The 22190-nt window shown below is 43.4% G+C and overlaps 1 protein-coding gene and 1 non-coding gene across 2 annotated transcripts in view; both read right to left on the bottom strand.

The window, feature by feature from the left end:
- Positions 1 to 22190, bottom strand: part of LOC132576748 (protein dispatched homolog 1-like) — a 143554-nt gene that overhangs the window by 90354 nt on the left and 31010 nt on the right. The window lies entirely within an intron of this gene.
- On the bottom strand, positions 19784 to 19885 carry LOC132589290 (U6 spliceosomal RNA). The gene has a single exon (XR_009556574.1). It is a non-coding gene; the product is annotated as a U6 spliceosomal RNA (small nuclear RNA).

The raw sequence follows: 22190 nt of genomic DNA on the forward strand, positions 1-22190 counted from the left end.
CCATCTGTGCATTAGCAAGTGCTCTTTTCAGAATTAAAGTTGCTACTGGATTGTATTCCATTGCTCTCAGAGCAGCGAACTTAAAAGTGCTGCAGGGTTTTTTGTTTTTGTTTTTTAGTATTTGCTTTAAACTTCAAATTCCAGGAAGTGTGGTGGTAGACCACAGATATGCCCAGGATCACTCACCTAACCATTCTTCAGCCTCTTTCATATTTTCTAATATATTATCATTTGCAGTATCTTTAGAAACTGAACGGAAAGGTTCATACACTAAGGGTTTCTCTATTCTATATAAACAATTCTTTTCTTGAACATACTACATCCATAGATGCCATACTCAGTAAACAGAACACACATTATACTCACTTTATGAAGACTTGGAGATTCAACATATTCTTGTTAGAAAGATTTTTACATTAAATTCCAAAAAGATTAATGCATCAACTAATTTTACGTTTTAAGCACTACAGCAAACATCACTGCACATGAGAATTCTCTACAGCATGGAAACATTAATGTATTCATGATGAACGCCAAACTAGAGAGATTAGGACACCCACTGAAATTTTTACAGCACAAAATCATTGCCTATGCTAAGTACAAACTAACTTTAAATCATGCCCTAATAAATTCTTTTTAGCAAGTGTTACATCCATATGAAAATATTTCAGCATAATTCAAGAAGATATTGACTTAGCTGACAAGCTGTATCATAAATCCTCTCCATGGCTTAATCAGTTTCAGACATAGCCACTTAAATGTCAAAAGACTTGAATGCCTGAACATACATTTCCAAAGCCACTGTCTGCTTAAACAGCTGAAGTAGGTTTCTGTGCATTAAATGTGTGCAGATTAAAGTATAAATACATTAAGATACATCAGGAGAGTTACTGGTTGCTTTAAAACACACTACATACTTTTCAGAAGCCATGGTTTTATAGGCAAGGCCTTACTTTCAAAGTATAAGAAATAGTTTGCTTGTTTTGCCTTTAAAGTACTCAACTAGTAAGTTCTTAAAATTGTAATCACACTATAAATTCACAGTAAATTGCATTACATCTTTTTTGGTATGAAAGAACTAGAAATACATATAGTATTCCAAATGCAACTGTTCCAATGATCTATGCAAGGGCATTAAAATACTGGTTATTTTACTTTAAATGCCTTTTCGGTAGGATGCTGGACTAGATGGATCAGTGACTTAATCCAGCATGGATGCTCTCACATTTTCAGATATGGGATTTACAACATATTGGATGGCCAAAAACTGTCATAACTTATAGGTGAAATTTAGCTCAGAACCAGTATATTTTTAAAACCGTTATTTCTAAATAAGGACCAAATCCAATATTTTTTACCAATGCTCTTATAGCATGTAGAAAATGATTTTAGGATACAAGACTACCAAGGCAATCAAGTCTGATAATGAACTCAGAAACAAAGTAACAGGGCCTTAGATACATAGCACATCGAGACAATTCATGAAAATGGGAATAAGATCAGGTCTACTGTGAGGAAAAACCCCCTTACAGAACATCGTGATCACCAGCTTGGTTGCCAGAGCACCTGGAGAAGTGACTCACACACGTCTGGCCAGAGAATGTGGGTAAACCTATCCAGGGGCAAAAGGGACTTATGCAGTACTAGCAGACATAACACTACAAAGGCACTCTAGACCGGTACAAGAGTGCCCACCAGGAGAACGGAAGACTTCCCGTCGTTCCGTATGACGTCCATCTCAGCCATGGAGTGGAAGAGACTGCGCTGCCAGGAGCTATCCAGGCGAATGGTTTTGAAGCCCTGACCATGGAATCCACCGTGGAGGGCTAACACCACATGCAGCCATCTTCATACCAGGCTTGATTCCATTCCATTCCAGCAAAGCAGACGGCTCACATACACACCAGATGTCACCTATGCCTGCAAGCAACCTACCCACCCCGGAGTGGTTAATCGTCCAGCCGCCACTTTCTTTGTTTGACGAAACTCAAGAAAAAGACTGGTGCCCAGAAGAAGAGGAAGACCATCTTCAGCCAGAGCCAAGTTCCTTTTTATAAACTGGGTGTTACCTAGGCCATGATTTGACCCTCTATTGTCACCCTTCTAGATAAGTCTAATAGTCCTAAGCATCTCCCCCCACCCAAGTAATCTATTCTTCTCACCAACTGTCATTTTGGAGCCTCCCCCTGGCCCATTTCAACCTGAAAGTTCACTCAGGTATCCAGAATCCAGGCAAGTCCATTGGTCAAGAGCAAGCACCCAATTAGGTGCCACCAATGAACTTTCTATTGGTTGTTGCAGTAGTCCCGCCCTTATGGTCACTGCGAAACCTCCCCTTTTCGTGAGGTCATGCACCAGTTGACCACCTTTCTCCTCCCTCGTACCTCCCATCCCCTAAGGGCTCAAGAGAGTCCTTATAATCTGTGGACTAGCTAGCCACAGGTGTGCTTCTATCAGTATCCCAACTTCTGCTGCATAGATCCATCCCCGATTCTAAGGCCAAGTTTCAGGTCCCTTCTCCCACTTCCTTGCTCGTTGCCATTGGAGCCTTCCTTGAAGACTACGATCGGTAAATATCACCCTGTTTGTTTACCCATGTGTTCCCCTATCTATCTATCCTAGGACTGAATGTGTATTTTGATGAGTATTTTATCTTGTATGGAAGCCTATATTTTTCCTAATAAATTATAATTGTTTTACTTAATTAGAGTCCCCAATATTTTAAGCATTACTTTTCTGGACGTGGAATCCTGTATACACAGATAAAAAGATCCTGAGTGAGCCAGGTGCCCACCTGACAATTCCCCAACCTCATTTTGAGGGCATTTTGGCTTACACTACACATTAACTGCTATTTCCCCTGTAGCAAAACACAAAGTATGCCAGTTTAGTCTGAGAATACTGATCTAATCAATGGTCCCAGACACATAGACACAGGTGTTAATAAAGATACACAAACATAATGCATATACCCATGTTCACAATGCTCTAAGAAACATGTGTTAGATTCAGCTTAATTTTCCATGCAGCAGTTGTATCTGCCACATATGTACAGCTTTCCCACAGTTTGTAATAAATTTGAGAATCTCCTACCTAAATTACACAATACAATTTGGTAACTTTCAAATGTGAAAAAAGATATAAGTATGAAATACAGACACAGACCATCAAAGGGAAGGCAAGCAGCTGCCACAACTCCATTAAGCCTGGGCTCAGCTCCAGCTTTGAACTTCACCCCTTCAAACTTCAAACAGCCATCAGTGTGGCCATAAGAGGGAAAGGAAGAAGCAAACTGGTACTTCTCCATCACTCCCAAATCCACTTCAGCTGAGACTCCCCTCCCCATGGAATATTTGTAATGTAATTCATTATGGCTTCTTTTTAATTTCTATACACTGCTTTGGGACTTTAGTTACAAACCAAGTTCATATAATATAATAAACAAGGCCTTATAAAGTTTGCTCTCCTGTCAGTCTTTGGAGGAGACTAATAACTGATGAAAACCAAGTAACTGATTTAACCTCATTTAAGAATCAAAACCCTGATAATACTATCTTTGGGAACAATGGGTAGAAGTCCAGAGAAATGTTTAAAATTGTATTTATTCTCTACAGTAATAAATTTTAAGTCTTCCAGCAGTTGCATGTAAATGCTATCGTGACCTTTCAAAGTTCTTTAGAGGCTGCATTCTACAATGGAAACTGATCAAAATAAAAAATCCACTGAACCTGTTTTACTAGCACTTTTCATTCATCTTAATATAACAGCTAACCCAGCTGCTAACATGGAAAAGAACTTTAAAGCATTAAGGAAAAAAGATTAAAAAAAAACAAAGACATAACCAACATTTCTTACTTATGGTAAAAATTGAACCAGTCTTCTTGGAAACCCTTTGATCTACCTACATACAAGGTCTACTTCTCAGAACTCCAACCTTTGTCCTTCATCTGCTTGCAAAATACAGACAAATAGGGACCAGCATACACTGGGCATAAATTAAAAATAAAAGATGATGATGATGATATTGGATTTATATCCCGCCCTATACCCTGAATCTCAGAGTGGTCACAATCTCCTTTATCTCCCCCCCTCCCCACCCCCACAACAGACACTCTGTGAGATAGGTGGGACTGAGAGAGCTCTTACAGCTGCTGCCCTTTCAAGGACAACTCCTGTGAGAGGTATGGCTGACCCAAGGTCATTCCAGCAGCTGTAAGTGGAGGAGTGGGGAATCAAATCCAGTTCTTCCAGATAAAAGTCCGCACACTTAACCACTACACCAAACTGGCTCTCAAAATAACATGGGGCACATACTTTTTTGCTAAACATAGTCATAATAAATATACTACATCAAATAAATATATGTAATTCTCTTCACGGCTTCATCTGTGGATATCTAGATCCAAAGACTGTAACCATGGTTAGACAAGACAGATCTTGCTACAAAGCTCAGAAAAATCCCAGAAAATATGGTGCTTGTGTGTGTATTCACACGCATGTGTGTACATACCTTTAATTAGATTAATAGCTTACCATGATTTTAGTAAAGAAATTAATCATGTTCACAAGCTGAAATCATATCAGTTCTCTGCCTCAGCAAAGGCAGCAAAGCTAGATCTCTACGATAGCAGGCAAGTATCTGACTGCCTACACAGGATTCATCCCCCTTCCAGGAACCCATTCCTTTTGCTGATGCCTCACGCGCAAGCCCCAGGGAGGCCTGCCCAAAGTCTAAAAACCACTGATCTAAAAGCAAAAGCTAATAGCTAGAGATGAAATAATTAAATGGAGGGGGGGAGGCAAAGAAACAACATTTTGAAAAGATGATACCATGGTATTGATGGAAAACTGAAGAAAAAAACTTTTACTGGACTCAAACCTAACTGAAGAATCAACTCTAAAAACATAGTGATATTATACTGACTGAAGAACCTAATCCAGTTACGGAGAATACAGATCAAGCATGCAAGAAGGACAGGTTTCTTACCTGTAACTGGTGATCTTCGAGTGGTCATCTGTGCAGTCACACATATGGGTAATCCGCCAGGATCGGGCCCGACCTCGGAGAATTCAAAGCAATCCCGGGGAGGAGGCATTGCCTGCGCATGCCTGGACGAGGGGGAGGCGCCTAGCCCACTCAGTTTCTTCCCACCGCCGTGTAAGTGGACCAGTTCAAGAGATGAGAAGCATCCAGCAGCGGGGAAGGCTGGGTGGGTATGTGTGACTGCACAGATGACCACTCGAAGATCACCAGTTACAGGTAAGAAACCTGTCCATCTTCTTCGTGGTCTCTGTGCAGTCCCACATATGGGTGATTGGCAAGCTATTCCGTCAGGAGGAGGGTGCTGGATCTGTAAGCAGAAGCATGATTAATTAAATCAAGATAAGAAGATTGTACTCACAGTTGAGTGTCAAGGAGAAATCAGTCAAAGATGGATTGCAGCACAGCCTGCCCGAAGGACGAGTCACGCCGAGCACGAACGTCAAGGGAGTAGTGCGAGGCGAAAGTGGACGGAGAGGACCAGACCGCAGCAGCGCAAATGTCCTCCACTGGAATGCCCTTGCAAAAGGCTGATGAGGTTGCAACGGCTCTAGTAGAGTGAGCTCGTATCTATTCTGGTATTGGCTGTTTCGCCAGTTCATAACATAAGGTGATGGCAGCCACAATCCACTTTGAAAATCTCTGAGTTGAAATTTTCCTACCTTGATTGTGGGTTGCGTAAGTTATGAAGAGACTCACGTCCTTACGGAACTGACGTGTCCTTTCAATGTAAAAGGCGAGGGCTCTATGAACATCCAGATTGTGTAGAGCCCGTTGGCCTGCGTCTGCAGAGTGTTGAAAGAAAGCCAGTAGAGTGGAGGGTTTCCCTAAATGAAACACTGAGACAACCTTAGGCAGGAATGCAGGGTCGGGACGTAGCACTACCCTGTTGTGATGGAAGATTGTATAAGGTGGGTCTGCTCTAAAGGCACAGATATCACTAGCTCTCTTGCCCGTGGTGAGTGCTATTAGTAAGGCTGTTTTCCAAGTGAGAAGATGTAGAGGAATGGATGCCATAGGTTCGAAAGGCGGTTTCATTAGTTGACTTAGGACAAGAGAGAGACTCCAAGTAGGGAGGACTTTCCGGATTGGAGGGTGAAGGTGAAGAACTCCCTTCAGGAAAGCCTTAGTAGCATGGTGAGAAAAAACTGTGGAGCCCTCAATATGAGGGTGAAAGGCAGAAATAGCCGCTAGGTGGACCTTCAAGGAGGAGTACGAAAGTCCGGCATTGGAGAGGGCTAAAGTATGTCAGTATTTGGGTGATGCTGGCAAGGTTAGGATTAAAGTTATGCTGGGATCCATAACTGGAAAAGCGTTTCCATTTAAAGGAATAGGATTTTCTGGTAGTAGGTTTCCTAGCATTCACCAGGACATGCCGGACTTCTGGAGGAAAGTTCAAAAACTGATTTTCCAGGCTGTCAGTCTCAGAAGTGCTGGGTTGTGGTGTAGGACCTTGCCCCCCTGTTGGGAAATCAAGTCCTGAACTTGTGGAAGCCGCAGGAAAGTGTTGTTGGACAGGAGAAGGAGAGCAGTGAACCAGGTTTGGCGCAGCCACCAGGGTGTGATCAGGATGCAATTGGTGCGGTCCATTTGTATTTTTTGTAGCACTCTGGTGATGAGTGGTATTGGAGGAAAAAGGTAATGGAGCGGTCCCTTCCAAGTTTGGAGGAAAGCATCCCCCGGAGACAGTGGAGATGGAGGGCCTCGCGTGTAGAAGCGGGTGCACTGGGCATTGCTTGGGGACGCAAATACATCTATCTTCGGGGTACCAAAGTTCTGGAATATGGGTTCTATGTAATGCCTGTTGATGGTCCATTCGTGGTCGTTGATTAAGTGGCGGCTCAACGCATCTGCTTGGACATTCTGAACCCCTGGTAAATGTACTGCTGTTAGGAAGATACCCTGGCTGATGCTCCAGTGCCATAGTGCCAGGACTCGCTTGCATAGCCGGGTAGATGCAGTGCCTCCCTGTCGATTGATGTAGAAGACAGTGGCCACATTGTCGGAAGTGACTTGGACATGATGGCCTCGAAGAGATGGTAGGAAGGATCTCAAAGCTCTGTGGACCGCTAGGAATTCTAGGCAATTGATATGGTGGGAGCTTTCATAGTCCATCCATTGTCCCTGGACTGTGAGCATTCCTAAGTGGGCTCCCCATCCCCACTTGGAGGCGTCGGTGGTAATGATCACAGAGGGGGGTGCCTGCATGAATGGCATTCCCACACAAAGATGACGTTCTATTGTCCACCATCTCAGGGATGAGATAATGTGGGACGGAAGAGTTAGTACCGTGCATTGGTGTTGTCTCTGAGGGTGGAATGTTCAGACAAACCACAATTGGAGAGGGCGCATGTGGAGTTTGGCAAAGCAAAGTACCGAGGTGGTAGCCACCATGAGGCCTAACATCCTTTGGTAGATGAGTGCCGTTTGGGAGCGGTGCATTATGATTTTGTTGGCCAGGGATTGGATATGCTTCACTCTGTCTGGTGGCAGGTAGGCCTTCTGGGAAATCGTTGACAGGTGCGCTCCTATGAACTGTATTGTTTGAGTAGCGGTTAGCTTGGATTTTGATGGATTGACTTGAAGTCCTAGGATAGCTAGGAGGGAAAGGGTAGTCGAGATGTCCAGTTGGAGTTGTTCCTTTGTTTGGGCGACGATCAACCAGTCGTCTATGTAGGGGTAGATGGATATTTTTTGTTGTCGCAGTGCTGCGGCCACCACAGCCATGCATTTGGTGAATACACTTGGTGCCGTTGAGAGACCAAAGGGGAGAGCGCGGAACTGGAAGTGTTGATCTCCGATTGCAAACCTGAGGAATCTTCTGTGATGGTGGTTGATGGTGATGTGAAAATAGGCATCTTGTAGATCTACAGATGCCATCCAGGCCTGCTCTGGAATGAGAGGTAGGATAGATTGAAGGGTGACCATGCGAAACTTTTTGTGGCAGATGTGAAGATTGAGTTTTCGAAGATCTAAAATGGGGCACAATCCCCCGTCTCTTTTGGGTACCAGAAAGTAAGAGGAGTAAAACCCTGTATGATGGTACTGTGGTGGAACTGGTTCTATAGCTCCCTTGTCCAGCAAGGTCGCAATTTCTGTTTGAAGAGGTGCGGATACTGGAGTGGTTAAGAACCTGTGAAGTTTTGGGGTTGAGTTGAACTCTATGGAGTAACCCCTGTGGATGATCGCCAGGACCCATGAGTCTGATGTTATGGACTCCCACATGGGGTAAAATGGCTGAAGTCTGATGTCTGGGCAGTGCTCTGGACGTCTGCAGAGGGTAAGGGAGTCAAAGAGACTGCTTTGTAGTTGGAGTGGTCTTTTTTGACGTTTGAGGACGTGCTCTCTGTTGAAAAGGTTGTTTGGGCTGAGAGGGCTTACGTCTCCAAGATTCAGCCTGTCGCGGGGATCTGGTAGGTTTGTAGTAATTCGGCCTCCAGTTTCTTTGTCGGTTGGCTTGAGGTTGTGGTTGTGTAACCCCCAATCTCTTGGCTCTCTTTCTGCTATCATCCACGTTTGTTAGAATGTCATCTGTAGTGGCGTTGAATAGGCCTAGCCCATCAAAGGGTAAGTCTTCTATCTTGAACTTTATGTCCGGCTGTAGAGATGAAGACCTAAGCCATGCATGTCGGTGCAAGGCTATTGCAGATGCAAGGGTTCTGGAGGAGCATTGGGCTGCATGGCGTGCCGTGTTAATTTGCTGTTTGCTGACTCCTGCGAGTTCTTGCAGGGCGTGAGAGGCTGGTTTTGCGTTGCTTCAGGTAGAGAAGGAACCAAGGTGTTTAAATAAGTTGTTAGGTTGAAGGCATAGGCAGAGAAATACGCCATGTAGTTATGGATCTTTGTGGTAGCAGTAGTAAGAGAGTATATTTTTCTCCCAATCGTATCCAGTTTCTTGCCCTCCCTCTCTGGAGGCACAGGATGTCTAGTCTGCTTCGATTTAGATGAGGAGTGCACTATCATGGAGTTCGGTGCAGGGTAGTTAAAGAGAAATTTGGACTCAGGGGCATGAACCTTGTAGCGTGATTTGACCCGTTTTGAAGTCGGTGGTACTGAGGCTGGCTTGTCCCATGCTTCCTTCAGGGTTTCAAGGTGGACTGGGAGCATCGGGAAGGAGGAGCCTGCAGGCAAATCCGCATGTACCAGGTCATATACTACGTCTGAGACTCTGGGTGCATCAGCGGTTAGTTTGACATTGAGGGAGTTCGCCATATTGGATAAAAGATCCAAGTAGGATTTTCGTCCCTCTGAAGGAGATAGGTCTGTTTGCTTGGCTATGTCAGATGCTGGAGAGTGGAGACCTGAAGTTGAAGAGTGTGAGGAGTCAGAGTGCTCTGCCTCGGATTCTTCATGGGATTCCAAGTCCAAAGGTTTGGTAGCTCGCTCCGTCAGCGAAGGCTGTGGTTTGGTGGGGCCAATGGAGGTCGATCTGGCTGGAGAAAGGCTTAGAAGTATGGTTAGGCTTAGAAGTATGGTGACCGGGGTCCCCTCGGTACCGAGGGCGATCTTCGTAGTGAGAGTGATCCCTGCATGGAGGTGTGTCGCGGTATCGAACACGGTCCTCTCTGTGTGTACGGTCTCGGTATTGAGGAGATTCGTGGCGTCGCAAGTCGTCTCGGTACCTAGGTTTGGTGTGCCAATAGGAACCTGAAGACGGCGATCTTCGGTGTCTTCGGTACCCACGAGGGGATGGTGACCTGGACCTTGATGGGGAATAGCAGTAGTAGCGCTCCCTATGACCACTTCGGGACCTCTTTGTTCGAATACGGACTGGCAGTTCCTTCGGAGTTGATGGTTCCCTTACAAGGGAGTGTGCTGATAATGGTGGTAAGGAGACTTCCCGGAAGGAGCGTGCGTCTAGAGCATTGAGGCGCTGGCTTCTGGTCGAGGTCGGGGAGTCGACCTCAAGTATCTGTTCGTATAGATTCATGGACCGAAGGCGATCTGGAGTGGATGCAAACGATCTCGAGTCAATTTCGAAGTTGGCGTTGTCGGAATCGAGGTGCTGGAGCCGGCCGTCGGATTCGAGGTAATAATAATAATAAACTTTATTTTTATATCCCGCCCTCCCCCGCCAAGGCGGGCTCAGGGCGGCTAACAGACATGGGGATCCCATGATTCATCTAAAACAATATAAACAATTTTAAATATATCAATTACATAGTGATTATTTAAAATAGATAAAATACATAAAATCGGTGCTAAAATACTGTAATCATAATATCCACAAGATGGCTAGATGTCCACACGTCGGATTAATCAGGTTCTATCTCGAAAGCCAGCTGGAAAAGAAATGTTTTGCAAGCCCTGCGGAATTGGTTCAGGTCCCGCAGGGCTCGCACCATCTCTGGAAGGTCGTTCCACCAACGAGGGGCTATCACTGAGAAGGCCTGCTCCCTAGTAGCCTTCAACCTAGCTTCTCTTGGCCCAGGGATTGTTAGTAAGTTCTGAGAGCTGGATCTCAGTGCTCTCTGGGGCACATATGGGAAGAGGCGGTCCTTTAGGTAGGCAGGTCCTCGGCCATATAGGGCTTTAAAGGTAATAACCAGCACTTTATAGCGAACACGGTACACAACCGGCAGCCAATGCAGATCCCGCAGCCCAGGCCGCGCAGGTTCCCACCGTGGTAGTCCCTCCAGCAGCCTGGCCGCCGCATTCTGGACTACCTGAAGCCTCCGTGTTCGGTATAAGGGCAGCCCCATGTAGAGGGCATTGCAGTAGTCTAATCTCGAAGTGACTGTTGCGTGGATCACAGTTGCTAGGTCGGTGCGCTCCAAGAAGGGAGCCAGCTGCCTCGCCCTCTTGAGATGGAAGAAGGCGGATCTAGCAGTGGCGGCTATCTGGGCCTCCATTGATAGAGAGAATTCCAGTAGCACTCCCAGGCTCTTGACTTTGCGCACTGGTACCAGTGGCGCACCGTCAAAGGCCGGTAGGGTAATCTCCCCTCCCGGTCCGCCGCGGCCCACGCAAAGGACCTCAGTCTTCGCCGGATTCAACTTCAGCCCGCTCAGCCTGAGCCAGTCAGCCACGGCTTGTAATGCCCGGTCCAAATTTATAGAGACATCACCAGCCCGGCCGTCCATCAATAGATAGAGCTGGGTGTCATCTGCGTATTGATGACAACCCAGCCCATACCTCCGTGCAATCTGGGCAAGGGGGCGCATAAAGATATTAAACAACATTGGGGAGAGAACTGCTCCCTGAAGCACTCCACAATGAAGTGGGTGCCTCTGAGACAGCTCCCCCCCAATTGCCACCCTTTGTCCCCGACCGTCAAGAAAGGAGGAGAGCCACTGTAAGGCTAGCCCCCGAATTCCTGCGTCGGCGAGGCGGCGGGTCAGCAGCCGATGGTCGACCATATCGAACGCAGCCGATAGGTCTAGCAACAGCAGTACCGCCGAGCCGCCTCGATCCAGTTGTCGTCGGAGGTCATCCATGAGGGCGACCAGGACTGTTTCCGTCCCATGGCCCGGGCGGAAGCCGGACTGGCATGGGTCTAAGACGGAAGCGTCCTCCAGAAATTCCTGTAACTGCACCGCCACAGCCCTCTCGATAATTTTGCCCAAAAAGGGCAAATTTGAGACCGGCCAGTAGTGTGCCAATTCGGCCGGGTCTGATGACGGTTTTTTCAGGAGAGGGCGGACCAATGCCTCTTTCAGGGGTGTTGGAAAAGCACCCTCTGAAAGGGATCGATTTATAATATCCCGTATAGGATATCTTAATTCCTCCTGGCAGGCCTTAACTAGCCAGGAGGGGCATGGGTCCAGGTCACAAGTCGTGGATCGTGCAGTGCCAAGAATTCTGTCGACCTCCTCCGACCTCCTCCAAGGTAGAGAGCCTTACCAAGGAGGTTGGGTTGGATGGCTTATGGCTCGTCTTAGTTTTCTTAGGAGCTTTCCGGTTAGTCGAGTCCTTAGAAGTCGAATCTGAACGGTGACGTTTTTTGGTGTCGTCTGACTTTTTGGAGTGTTTTCCGGACTTAGGCTTACTGGGAACCAGGGCCACGGAAGCTGCCAGCTGCGCCATTCCCTTCGAAGTTAGGGATGGTGGCAAGGTCTGAGGCGCCGCGTGCGACATAGCCGGGCGCAGAGATGATTCAAGAAGGATCAGATTGCAGTGAAGAAAACAGGAGACTCATAGAGGTAGGTGTGTTCCGGACGGCGGTAAAGAAGAAACTGAGTGGGTTAGGCGCCTCCCCCTCATCCAGGCATGCGCAGGCGATGCCTCCTCCCCGGGACGACGGGAAGGCGCGCTAAAATTAACGCTCAAGATTGCTTTGAATTCTCCAAGGTCGGGCCCGATCCTGGCGGATTACCCATATGTGGGACTGCACAGAGACCATGAAGAAGATGGGAAGGGAAGCCATGTTGTATCAGAACATAAGGGAAGCCATGTTGGATCAGTTGAACACTCTGTGTCACACAATGGCTGTCACACAGGGGCCAAAAAAACCAGGTGCCATCAGGAGGTCCACAAGTGAGGCCGGGAAACTGGAAGCCCTCCCAGTGTTGCCCCCCAAGCACCAACATTACAAAGCATCACTGCACTAGACAGAGGATTCCTATCAATACACTGTGGCTAATAGCCACTGATGGACCTCTGCTCTATATGTTTATCCAATCCCCTCTTGAAGCCATCTATGCCTGTAGCTGCCACCACCTCCTGTGGCAGGTAATTCCATGTATTAATCACCCTTTGGGTGAAGAAGTACTTCCTTTTATCTGTTCTAACCCAACTGCTCAGCAATTTCATTGAATGTCCACGAGTTCTTGTATTGTTAGAAAGGGGGGAAAGTACTTCTTTCTCTACCTTCTCTATCCCATGCATAATCTTGTAAACCTCTATCATGTCACCCCTCAGTCGACGTTTCTCCAAGCTAAAGAGACCCAAGTGTTTTTACCTTTCTTCATAGAGGAAGTGTTCCAACCTTTTAATCATTCTAGTTGCCCTTTTCTGGACTTCTTCCAATGGTATATTCTCTTTTTTTATGTGTGGTGACCAGAATTGTACACAGTACTTCAAATGAGGTCTCACCATTGATTTATACAGGGGCATTATGATACTGGCTGAATTGTCTTCAATTCCCTTCCTAATAATTCCCAGCATAGCGTTGGCTTTTTTAATTGCAGTCATGCACTGTCTCAACATTTTCAGAGAGTTATCTACCATGACTCCAAGATCTCTCTCTTGGTCAGTCTCTGCCAGATCAGACCCCATCAACGTGCATTTATAGTTAGGATTTTTGGCCCCAATGCACATTACTTTGCACTTGGTCACATTGAACCTCATTTGCCACGTTGATGCCCACTCGCCCATCCTCGACAGATTTAATTTAATTTAAATCCCTTTGGAGTGCCTCATAATCCTCCTTGGTTCTCACCACCCTGAACAATTTAGTGTCATCTGCAAACTTAGTCACTTTGCTGCTTACTCCCAATTCCAAATCATTAATGAACAAGTTAAAAAGCATCGGATCCAGTTCTGAGCCACGGTTTACCACCCTCCACTGCGAAAATTGCCCATTTTTACTCACTCTCTGTTTCCTATTTATTAGCCATTTCCACAAGAGCATTTGTCCTTTTACCCCATGACTATTGAGCTTACTTAGGAGCCTTTGATGAGGAACTTTATCAAAAGCTTTCTGGATGTCAAGGTAAACAACATCTATCGGGTCCCCCTTGTCCACCTGTTTGTTCACCATCTTAAAGAACAGGTTGGTGAGACAAGAGCTTCCCTTACAGAATCCATGCTGAGTCTTCCTCAACAGCTTTTGTTCATCAATGTGTCTACCAATTCTCTCCATACCATACCAAACCTTTAATGGCATAATAGATTCAGATAAAAATACACAGAATATAAAAATTTAAACATTGGAGATAAAATCAAAATAAAACCGAGCTTACAGATACATTCAAACATGGTCAGAATTAAATTTAAGGATGTCAGCCAGAAATTTTGCCACAGCCTCACTAACCACCCCCTCAGTATCACTCAATAAATAATAACAGGGTGGCAGAATAGACAAATCTGGAGAAAAAGAAAGCTTGCCAAATAAATCTTTACGGAGGTTATGGTAAAAAGAACAATCAAGCAATATATGCTGGATTGAGTCAGGGGTATTCGCTCCACAGGAGCAAAGTCTGTCGGCTAAAGGGACTCGCTGATATCTCCCTTGTAAAACTTTGGAGGGAAACGCGTTTAGTCTGGCCAACATAAATGCCCTGCGATGACTTGGAGTGGTTAGGTCTGATAGATAATTGGGCATTTTGCCACAAAAAGCATAAAGACCTAAGGAAGCTGGAGAGCAAGTATAAGGGAGAGTTGGCCGTAATTTCGTTTCCTCCAATTCCCACAGTCTCAGTTTAATACATCTGAAGATATATGACTCTTCAGAGGTAGAAAAATCATCTACCTCTAACCCCAATTGATTGAGTTTAGACAGAAGCAGTGCTGTCCAGGACGAAATATATGGGTCTCTTTTCATACAATCAAGGAGGCTGTTGGGATCTGTTCTAAAATGAATTTTGAGCCAGAATTTAAACACTGCAATCCAGGCTTTTGTCTCCACCAAAGACTGACCCACTTCAGAGCAGAGAGCAAAGTAGGACACACATTTTGGCAAACCAAGAATTTGTCTAAAGAATGAGGCTTGAATGCCCTCCACTTTCCTGGTAAAAGCTGAGATCCATATAGGGATACCAATTCTCTCTTTAATAATGGTTTCCACCAACATCAGACTCACTGGCCTGTAATTCCTGGATCTCCTCTGGAATCCTTTTTAAAGATGGGGGTGACATTAGCAACCTTCCAGTCCTAGGGAATACAGGCAGACTTTAATGAAAGATTACATATTTTTGTCAGGAGATCCACACGTTCACATTTGAGTTCTTTCAGAGCTCTTGAATGTATGCCATCCAGACCTGGTGATTTATCAGTTTTTAAATTGTCTATCATTCATAGGACCTCCTTTCTCGTTACAGCAATATAACTCAAGTCTTGCAACATCCCTCCTAAAATTAGCAGTTCTGGAGTGGGCAAGCACTGCTCATCTTCCACAGTGAAGATGGAGGCAAAAAAGGAATTCAGCTTCTAAGCCATTTCCCTATCCTCCTTCAGTAATCCTTTTATCCCTTGGTCATCCAAGGGCCTTGCTGCCTCCCTGGCTGGCTTCCTGCTTCTGATATATTTGAAAAAAAATTATTGTTGGTCTTTATGTTTTTTGCAATATGCTCCTCAGAGTCCTTTTTTGCCTGCCTGATCACAGACTTGCATTTGATTTGCCACAGCCTGTGTTCCCTTTTATTAACCTTCCTTGGACTAGCTTTCCACTGCTTAAAGGAATCCTTCTTACCTTTTACAGCTTCCATTACTTTGTTTCTTAACCATGCAGGCCTTTTTCTATACCTATTTGTGCCTTTCCTGACTTGCAGTATATATCTGACCCTCTAGAACTGTTTTGACCCTTCTTATCTTTCCTTTCAGTTTCCTCTTCACATGCCTCCTCATCTCAAGAGAAGTTACTCCTTTTAAAGTTCAAAGTGCTTGTGTTGGTCATTTGGGACAACTCCCTATTTATACAAATAGTGAAATCAAACAACTTTATGGTCACTGTTCCCAAACAGTCACTTTTACATCTCTCACCAGGTCTTGGGCATTATTTAGGACCAAGTCCAAGAACACCTCCCCCCAGTAGGTTCTGTGACCATCTGCTCCATAGCACAGTCATTGAGAGTGCCTAGAAACTCAATCTCTTTTTCCTGACTTGGACCATATTGACCCAATCATTGTGTGGGGTAATTAAAATCACCTATTGTGACACAGTTTTTACAAAAGAACATAAGAGAAGCCATGTTGGATCAGACCAATGGCCCATCCAGTCCAACACTCTGTGTCACACAGTGGCCAAAAAACCGAAGTGCCATCAGTGGGGGCAGAACACTAGAAGCCCTCCCACTGTGCCCTCCCAAGCACCAAGAATACAGAGCATCACTGCCCCAGACAGAGAGTTCCAACAATACGCTGTGGCTAATAGCCACTGATGGACCTCTGACAGCCCATATGCTTATCCAATCCCCTCTCATTTAGCTGCTATCTTTAATTTTTTCATTTTATAATCATCCTCTACCTTTTGATCTTGTGGGCGATAACTAACTCCCAGAGTTAAGCTTCCTTTTGGGTCCACTATTTCAATCCACAGCATTTCCAGAAGCAAATCTAATTCTCTTACCTTCTCAGTCTTACTGGACTGTATATCCTCTCTAACATACAAAGCTACCCCACCTTCAACCCTTCCCTCCCTATCCTTCCTATATTATTTATATCCAAGAATCACCGTGTCCCACTGATTCTTCTCATCACACCAAGTTTCTGAAACACCCACAATCTCTATATTTCCTGCCCAATGCTAAGGCTTCCAACTCCCTGTCTTGGAGCACAAACCATGCTTCCAAGTCTTTATACTTTTGGACAAGGCTTAAGGACTCCAAAACTCATTCTAGGCCCCAGAATCCCAGTCCCTAGTAGTAGACTGCCACCACACCCGAGAACAAAACCCTAGGCAGGAGGTCAGGTGAAATCTCCAGCCCTTACCAGGAAACTATAAGAGCCTGCAAGGTTGGCTTGCAGTAAAATACAGATTATCACTTTTAAAGGAAGTGAGCAGCCTAGGCACTAGATTAGGCTTTGAACCAACTTTAAAGCAACAGACTACATGAAGTATAACCATAAACATTTATTTTATTGTGTGCATTCAACATAGAAACATGCTTGTGGCAAGGAAAGAAAATAAAAGAACCTAAGCTTATCCAGCATAACTAAACAGTTGTCATATTTGCTCAAACGTAGTCAGAAGGCATAAGGACGTTGCACAAAAGTTTCTTAGCTTTCAGCTAGGCACAGCAGGATAACATGAAGACAAAGCAAGCAGTCCACAAGTTCAGACTCCCAGCATAACAACCCGCAAGGAAGCCTCAGTGGAGTCAGACTTGCAGCACAGCAACCCACAAGGAAGCCTGAGTGGGATCAGACTCAACATCTCTTTAGGTAGCCAAAACTTTACGCTTGGTGGATCCAAGACAACCAACCGGGAACAAGCATGATGATGTCACCCCAGAGTTAATGGCTAGCAAAGGGTTTGATCTTAGATGGCCTTGATTCTTACCCCACAGCTGGGTGGAATGTTCTTAACTGGGAGATAGCTCTTAGCTAGTGCTAACTCCCACCTGAATCTGTTTGTGGCAGGCCAAATACCAAGCCCTTATCTCTGCAAACACTTAAGACTTGAGGCAAGAGGCCTAATTTTACAAGTTTGAAAGTATGGAGTGTCTGCCAAAGTCTCGAGTCGGCAGGAGGAAGGCTGAGGGCCTAATTTGCCTGGGAAATTATAGATGTTTGTATACAAATGCTAGAAGTGTTCAAAGTAAAATTGTTGAGTTGGAATGTTTAGTGTTGGGGGAAAACATAGACATTGTGGGAATTTCAGAAACTTGGTGGAATGAGGAGAATCAGTGGGACACGGTGATACCTGAATATAAGTTATATCGGAAGGATAGGGAGGGAAGGGTTGGAGGTGGGGTGGCTCTGTATGTCACAGAGGGTATACAGTCCAGTAAGACTGAGGTCAAAGAATTAGATTCCCTTCTAGAAATGCTTTGGGTTGAAATAGAGGGCCCAAAAAGAAATTTAACTATGGGAGTTTGTTATCGCCCACCAAATCAAAAGATAGAGGATGATTATAATATGATGGAAAGATTAAAAATAGCGGCTAAGCATAAAAACTGTGTCGTAATAGGTGATTTTAATTACCCGCAGATTGATTGGGTCAATATGTGTTCAGGTTGAGAGAAAGAGATTGAGTTTCTAGATGCTCTCAATGACTGTGCTATGGAGCAGATGGTCTCTGAACCTACCAGGGGTGGGCGATCCTGGACTTGATCCTAAGTAATGCCCAAGACTTGGTGAGAGATGTAAAAGTGATCGCACCGCTTGGGAGCAGTGACCATAACGTTATTGATTTCACCATTTGTATAAATACAGAGTTGCCCCAAAAGACCAGCACAACCATGTTTAACTTTAAAAGGGGTGAATTCTCTAAGATGAGGAGGCATGTGAAGAGGAAACTGAAAGGAAAGGTAAATACAGTCAAAACCCTTGGGGAAGTTTGGAGGCTATTTAAAACTACAATCCTAGAAGCTCAGATAAAATATATACCACAAGTTAGGAAAGGCACAAACAGGCATAAGAAAAGGCCTGCATGGTTAACAAACAAAATAATGGAAGCTGTAAAAGGTAAGAAGGACTCCTTTAAGCAGTGGAAAGCTAGTCCAAGTGAGATTAATAAAAGGGAACACAGACAATGGAAAATCAAATGCAAGACTGTGATCAGGCAGGCAAAAAGGGACTATGAGCATATTGCAAAAAACATAAAGACCAACAATGAACATTTCTTCAAATATATTAGAAGCAGGAAACCAGCCAGGGAGGCAGTGGGCCCTTGGATGACCAAGGGGTCAAAGGATTACTGAAGGAGGATAGGAAAATGGCTGAGAAGCTGAATGCATTTTTTGCCTCCGTCTTCACTGTGGAAGATGAGAAGTGTTTGCCTGCTCCAGAACAACTTATTTTGGAAGGGGTGTTGAAAGACCTGAGTCAGATTGAGGTGACAAGAGAGGAGGTCTTACAACTGATAGAAAAATTAAAAACTAATAAGTCACCAGGTCCAGGTTGCATATATCCAAGAGTTCTGAAAGAACTCAAAGTTGAACTTGTGGATCTCCTGACAAAAATATGTAATCTTTCATTGAAATCTGCCTCCGTTCCTGAGGACTGGAAGGTACCAAATGTCACCCCCATCTTTAAAAAGGGTTCCAGAGGAGTTCCAGGAAATTACAGTCCAGTCAGTCTGACTTCAATACCGGGAAAGTTGGTAGAAATCATTATCAAGGACAGAATGAGTAGGCACATTGATGAACACGAGTTATTGAGGAAGACTCAGCATGTGTTCTGTAAAGGAAGATCTTGCCTCACTAACCTGTTACATTTCTTTGAGGGAGTGAACAAACATGTGGACAAAGGAGACACAATAGAAGTTGTTTACCTTGACTTCCAGAAAGCTTTTGATAAAAGTTTCTAATCAAAGGCTCCTCAGTAAACTCGAGAGTCATGGAGTAAAAGGACAGGTCCTCTTGTGGATCAAAAACTGGCTAACGAATAGGAAGCAGAGAGTAAGTATAAATGGGCAGTCTTCACAGTGGAGGACGGTAAGCAGTGGGGTGCCGCAGGACTCAGTACTGGGTCCCATGCTCTTTAACTTGTTCGTAAATGATTTGGAGTTGGGAGTGAGCAGTGAAGTGGCCAAGTTTGCAGATTACACTAAATTGTTCAGGGTGGTGAGAACCAGAGAGGATTGTGAGGCACTCCAAAGGGATCTGTTGAGGCTGGGTGAGTAGACGTCAACGTGGCAGATGAGGTTCAATGTAATGAGGTTCCAAGTAATGCACATTGGGGCCAAAAATCTCAGCTACAAATACAAGTCGATGGGGTGTGAACTGGCAGAGACTGACCAAGAGAGAGATCTTAGGGTCATGGTGGATAAGTCACTGAAAATGTCAAGACAGTGTGCGAATGCAATAAAAAAGGCCAACGCCATGCTGGGAATTATTAGGAAGGCAATTGAAAACAAATCAGCCAGTATTATAATGCCCCTGTATAAATCGATGGTGCGGTGTCATTTGGAATACTGTGTACAATTCTGGTCAGCGCACCTCAAAAAGTATATTATAGCACAGGAGCCATGCTAATCTTCTCTGTATCGTTCCAATTTTAGTATATATGCTGCCGAAGCGTCTAAAATTGAAAGGTTTTTCTTATTAATACAGAGTGTTTGCAGATGATGCAATGTTTATAAATGAAAACCCAACTCAAGTTACACCGTTGCTGCTTCAAAAAATTAAAGAATATGGTAAACTGGCAGGTTTTTATGTGAACAAAGAAAAGTCAAAAATTTTGTGTAAAAATATGTCAAAGAGTAAACAGGCAAAATTACAAAGCCTAACAAAATGTGAAGTGGTTTCCAAAGTAAAGTATTTAGGAGTAGATATCACAATAAAAAATATTGATTTATATAAAAATAATTATGAAAAGCTTTTGCGGAAAATTGATGGAGATTTATTAAAATGGAATAGGCTGAACCTGTCTATACTGGGTAGAATACTGGCAATTAAGATGAATGTATTACCAAGAATCATGTTCTTATTCCAAACAATTCCAATAGTGAAAAAAGATACACAATTTAATAAATGGCAGAGGAAACTTTCAGAATTTATATGGGCCGGCAAGAAACCAAGAATTAAAATGAAGATCTTGACTGATGCAAAAGAAAGGAGAGGTTTTCAAGTGCTGGATTTAAAATTATACCATGATGAAGTTTGTTTGGTGTGGAAAAAGGAATGGATAATGTTATTAAATAAAAAATTATTAACATTAGAAGGTCATGGAAATATTTTTGGTTGGCATGCGTATCTGTGTTATGGGAAAAGTGAGATGGATGGTTTCTTCTCACATCATTATATAAGAAGTAATTTGTTAAAAACTTGGCTGAAATACAGGAAATATGGTGATGAGAGGAAACCGCTTTGGACTGTACTGACAGAAGTAATAAGTTATATTCTGATATTAAGGAAGAAAAATGGATAACATACAAACAATCGCTAAAAATACAAGGTGGCAAGGTGGAATTAAAATCAGTGGAAGAATTGGACTATAAGTATAATTGGTTTCAATTGTAACAAAATAAAAGTCTGCTTGAACAGGATATTAGAAATGAAAGAATAAGACAGGATCAAACTGAACTGGAAAGAATGATGTTTGGCGATAATGAAAAAATGATTTTGAAAGTATATAAATTATTATTGATCTACAGAGGAAGAAGTGATTAAATCTCAAATGATAAAGTGGGCAATTAACATAAATAAAGACATGCAGATGGAACAATGGGAATATTTATGGAAGAACTCTATGAAAATATCGACATGTAATAATATTAAAGAAAATTGTTTTAAAATGTTATACAGATGGTATGACTCCTAAGAAACTTTCAAAAATAAATAACCAGATGTCTGATCGATGTTGGAAATGTAAAAAACATGAAGGATCTTTCTATCACATGCGGTGGACTTGCGAAAAGGCTATACAATTTTGACAAATGATTCAGCAAGAAATTTCAAAGATTTTGAGTTACAATGTAAAGAGAGCACCTGAAATCTTTTTTGTTGGGATTACAAATGGAAAATTTTCCGAAACAAGACAGAACATTACTTTGGTACATGCTTTCAGCTGCACAGACATTATATGCGCAGTTGTGGAAGCAAAATAAATTACCAGAAAAATGGGACTGAATTATGAAAGTTATGCATTGAAGCGAAATGGACAAGCTGACTAGAACATTAAAAGAACTTGATATAGATAAATATAACAAGGAATGGGAGAAATTTCAAAAGTATGTTGAAAAACAGTGGAAGGTGAAAGGACATTTGGTGATTTTTAATAATGGTTAATTTTTTTTAATGCAGTGTTAACTATAGGTAAAGTAGAATTATGGAAATATACAGTGTTTTTGCATATATGGATTGGGTTTAATGGAATATAATTAGGATAGATAACACTAAGAATTAAGTATAGCAATATTATAAATGGACTATTAACCAAGATAGATAATAATAGTAATAAGTAATGTTGTTCTTATTTGTATTTTATTATAGTCATAAGTTTTTGTCTTTTTAATTCTTTTTTTAATATGTTCTTAAAAGGTTAATCTTACCTTTTATTTTTGTTATATATTTTAAGTCGAATGCACCGGGGAAGTCACAGAAAGGGGGGAGGGAGATGGGAAATGTGATGCAATATTTTTTGATGTTTATTTCTGGATGATAACTGATTAATGTTGCTGAATAATAAAAATTGTTTTACTTATCAGAAAGGGTATTATAGCATTGGAAAAAGTCCAGAAAAGGGCAACTAGAATGATTAAAGGGTTGTAACACTTTCCCTATGAAGAAAGGTTAAAACGCTTGGGGCTCTTTAGCTTGGAGAAAAGTCGACTGCGAGGTGACATGATAGAGGTTTACAAGATTATGCATGGGATGGAGAAAGT

Source organism: Heteronotia binoei, chromosome 1, assembly GCF_032191835.1.
Source record: "Heteronotia binoei isolate CCM8104 ecotype False Entrance Well chromosome 1, APGP_CSIRO_Hbin_v1, whole genome shotgun sequence".
Taxonomy (NCBI): Eukaryota; Metazoa; Chordata; class Lepidosauria; order Squamata; family Gekkonidae; genus Heteronotia; species Heteronotia binoei.